This window comes from Amblyraja radiata, chromosome 3, assembly GCF_010909765.2.
Source record: "Amblyraja radiata isolate CabotCenter1 chromosome 3, sAmbRad1.1.pri, whole genome shotgun sequence".
In the NCBI taxonomy this organism is placed as follows: Eukaryota; Metazoa; Chordata; class Chondrichthyes; order Rajiformes; family Rajidae; genus Amblyraja; species Amblyraja radiata.
The window spans coordinates 59,393,584-59,398,305 of record NC_045958.1 but is presented as its reverse complement, the minus strand read 5'-3'; the positions used below and the strand labels follow the sequence as shown (position 1 = coordinate 59,398,305).

Genomic DNA, 4,722 nt, shown 5'->3' with positions numbered 1-4,722 from the left:
TCCTTTTGATTTGGGAGGGTGAAGAGTGGCTGCACCTTCAGCAACGACAGCGGAGCTTCATTCCCCTTCTCCTGGAAATCCTTTATCAGCTTTTGCCAACCTGTCGGAAGCACAAACGTAACGTCGAAGTAACCGTTACCCGGGAAGTCCTGGAGGCAGTAGATATCCCTGGGCTCGAACTTGCAGGTCTCCAGCAAGACCTTCTTTACAAAGGTATCTCGACTGAAGGGCATCCCCTCACTGAGGTCCTTGACACTAATCCTGAGGGTATTGCGGATACCCTGTCCTCTAGATCCCATTGCAGCTGCCATTGCTACGATTTTTTAAATCGCAATCTGCAGCTCTTGTCCTTAATGGACCGCCAGGACTGTTCTAACAAGAACAGATCCCTTTCCCTGTTCTAACAAGAACAGACGCTCTCTTTTAGCACTCTTTTACTACTGATAAGAACAGATACTACACTTGATCTTAGCCAAAAGGCCGAGAAGTCAACACCTAAACCTGTTACACCTGTTACTGTTAGACGATCAGGCAGGATCCGTAAACCAGTAGTCAGATTAGGTTTTTAAGTTAAGTAACTCACTGTCTAGGTAGAATGAAAATGTGTAAATTTGTAAAATAAATATATTGTGTTATCATTTAAGATTTAATGAACACTGGTTTAAATCAAGTATCACAACAAGAAAATTGTTACTGTGTACTTAGATTTAATACTTTAAAAAGGGGAGAGCAGTGTAATGTATTCATGCATATGCATGTATATGCTAATGAGTTGGTGTTGTATATAAGTAGGGAATGTTGGGTAATAAATCTCTCTTGTGATCCAGCCAGCCTGCGTGTAAGTTGTTATTCGTTTTGCTGTCCGGAATATAACAACTACCTCCTCTGGCAGCTCGTTCTATACACCCACCACCATTTGTGTGAAAAAGTTATCCCTCAGATTTGTGTTAAATCTTTTCCCCTTCACCTTGAGCCTATGTCCTCTGGCCCACGATTCCCCCACTCTATTCCTCACATGATCTTATACACCTCTATAAGATCGCCCCTCATACTCCTGCGTTCCAAGGAATAGAGACCCAGCCTACTCAACCTCTCCCTAGCTCAGATCCTCTAGTCCTGGAGACATCCTCGTAAATCTTCTCTGAACCCTTTCAAGCTTTGCAATATCTTTCCTATAACATGGTGCCCAGAACTGAATCCAATACTCTAAATGCAGTCTCACCAATGTCTTATACAACTACAACATGACCTCCCAACTTCTACACTCAATATGTTCAAGAAGGAACTGCAGATGCTGGAAAATCGAAGGTAGACTAAATTGCTGGAGAAACTCAGCGGGTACGGCAATATCTATGGAGCAAAGGATATAGGCAACGTTTCGGGCCAAAACCTTTCTTCAGACTGTTGCAGGGTGGGGGGGGGGGGGGGAAGAAGAAAGGAAGAGGAGGAGCCAGGGCTGAGGGAGAGCTGAGAAGGGGAGGAGACAGCAAGGGCTACTGGAAATTGAAATTGGAAAACATTGACTTCTCCAATTTCCTATGCTTCCGTTTGGTCGCGCTAGATGCATGCAATCGCATGCTGGTGCGACAGGCCCTTAATTGGATGGAACTGTCCCTGAAACTGGAGGTTTGCATTTTCATACTTTTATTTTCCATTTTATTTTGACTAATTCCTTGCCAATCTGAAACATAAGCCACCTACTTAAAGCTTAAATAAAGTTAAGTAAATTACGAGTAGTGTAAAGTTTCATTTGCCTCACAACAATTTAAGCAACTTATTTCTTTAATACATAAACTCAGAAACGTTTGGCAAACATGGCTGATTCCGCAGGCCTTTCCCGCCCGAAATCTCCGCACATGCGCACACTCTAGAAGAGCCCCGTACATACGCACACTCTAGAAGAGCCCCGTACATGCGCACATGCGCCCACTTCATTCTCCCCTCCTATTTATAAGTTGAGACTGTCAGGAGGTTCAGTACATCATGTGTGTATATATTTATATCATGGTATATGGACACATTTATATGTTTTGTAGTAAATGCCTACTATTTTCTGTGTGCTTAAGCAAAGCAAGAATTTCATTGTCCTATACAGGGACACATGACAATAAACTCACTTGAACTTGAACTTGGCTTGAACATCTTGATCACTGTCGCAGCACTGGAGCTTCAGGAGATAATGGTTCAATAGTGTTTCAATAGCTGTTGGAACATATATTGCTTGGTCTTTTCCTGCAATAGTTATATTATCAAGATAAGGGAAAGTATCTTTAACGTTTTCCTGTTCAACAAGTTTGTCCATCTCTCTCTGAAAAACAGCCGCACCATTAGTTACACCAAAAGGAACTCTGCAGTAGTGGTATAATTTCCCATTTGCTTCAAACGCAGTGTATTTCTTCTCTGATTCCTTCAAAGGAATTTGGTAGTAAGCACTTTTTAAGTCAAAAGTAGGGAATATCTTATACTTAGCTGATGTATTGATAATCTCTTCTATACGAGGTAATGGATATGCATCAAGCTCCATGAACTGGTTTATAGTTTGAGAGTAATCAATGCAGAGTCTCTTTCTATGTCTCTCCAAGGGGTCCTTAACCACGACAACTTGTGCCCTCCAAGGGGAAGAGCTGGGTTCCATGATACCTTCTTAGAAACATAGAAAATAGGTGCAGGAGTAGGCCATTCGGCCCTTCGAGCCTGCACTGCCATTCAATATGATCATGGCTGATCATCCAACTCAGTATCCTGTACCTGCCTTCTCTCCATACCCCCTGATCCCTTTAGCCACAAGGGCCACATCTAACTCCCTCTTAAATATAGCCAATGAACTGGCCTCAACTACCTTCTGTGGCAGAGAATTCCAGAGATTCACCACTCTCTGTGTGAAAAATGTTTTCCTCATCTCGGTCCTAAAAGATTTCCCCCTTATCCTTAAACTGTGACTCCTTGTTCTGGACTTCCCCAACATCGGGAACAATCTACCTGCATCTAACCTGTCCAACCCCTTAAGAATTTTGTAAGTTTCTATAAGATCCCCCCTCAATCTTCTAAATTCTAGCGAGTACAAGCTGGGTCTATCCAGTCTTTCTTCATATGAAAGTCCTGACATCCCAGGAATCAGTCTGGTGAACCTTCTCTGTACTCCCTCTATGGCAAGAATGTCTTTCCTCAGATTTGGAGACCAAAACTGTACGCAATACACCAGGTGTGGTCTCACCAATACTCTGTACAACTGCAGTAGAACCTCCCTGCTCCTACACTCAAATCCTTTTGCTATGAATGCTAACATACCATTCGTTTTCTTCACTACCTGCTGCACCTGCATGCCTACTTTCAATGACTGGTGTACCATGACACTCAGGTCTCGTTGCATCTTCCCTTTTCCTAATCGGCCACCATTTAGATAATAGTCTACTTTCCTGTTTTTGCCACCAAAGTGTATCTCACATTTATCCACATTATACTGCATCTGCCATGCATTTGCCCACTCACCCAGCCTATCCAAGGCAGCCTCCTAGCATCCTCCTCACAGCTAACACTGCCCCCCAGCTTTGTGTCATCCGCAAACCTGGAAATGTTGCATTCAATTCCCTCGTCCAAATCATTAATATACATTGTAAATAGCTGGGGTCCCAGCACTGAGCCTTGCGGTACCCCACTAGTCACTGCCTGCCATTCTGAAAAGGACCCTACTCCTACTCTTTGCTTCCTGTTTGCCAGCCATGTCTCTATCCACATTAATACTGAACCCCCAATACCGTGTGCTTTAAGTTTGTACACTAATCTCTTATGTGGGACCTTGTCGAAGGCCTTCTGAAAGTCCAGATATAACACATCCACTGGTTCTCCCTTATCCACTCTACTAGTTACATCTTCGAAAAATTCTATAAGATTCGTCAGACATGATTTACCTTTCGTAAATCCATGCTGACTTTGTCCAATGATTTCACCACTTTCCAAATGTGCTGCTATCCCATCTTTAATAACTGACTCTAGCAGTTTCCTACTACCGATGTTAGACTAACTGGTCTGTAATTCCCTGTTTTCTCTCTCCCTCCCTTTTTAAAAAAGTGGGGTTACATTAGCTACCCTCCAATCCTCAGAACTACTCCAGAATCTAAAGAGTTTTGAAGAATTATCACTAATGCATCCACTATTTCTGGGGCTACTTCCTTAAGTACTCTGGGATGCAGCCTATCTGGCCCTGGGGATTTATCGGCCTTTAATCCATTCAATTTACCTAACACCACTTCCCGGCTAACCTGGATTTCACTCAGTTCCTCCATCTCAGTCCCCTGCTATTTCCGGCAGATTATTTATGTCTTCCTTAGTGAAGACGGAGCCAAAGTAGTTATTCAATTGGTCTCCCATGTCCTTGTTCCCCATGATCAATTCACCTGTTTCTGACTGCAAGGGACCTACATTTGTTTTAACTAATCTCTTTCTCTTCACATATTTATAAAAACTTTTGCAGTCAATTTTTATGTTTCCTGCCAGTTTTCTTCCATAATCTATTTTCCCTTTCCTAATTAAGCCCTTTGTCCTCCTCTGCTGGACTCTGAATTTCTCCCAGTCCTCTGGTATGCTGCTATGTCTGGCTAATTTGTACGCTTCATCTTTTGTTTTGATACTATCCCTGATTTCCCTTGTTATCCACGGATGCACTACCTTCCCTGATTTATTATTTTGCCAAACTGGGATGAACAATTGTTGTAGTTCATCCAA

At 42.7% G+C, this 4,722-nt stretch overlaps 1 pseudogene; it reads right to left on the bottom strand.

Annotated features, from left to right (window-relative positions):
• Positions 1–380: 380 nt before the first annotated feature.
• LOC116971660 lies at positions 381–492 on the bottom strand (annotated as a pseudogene).
• Positions 493–4,722: the final 4,230 nt, after the last annotated feature.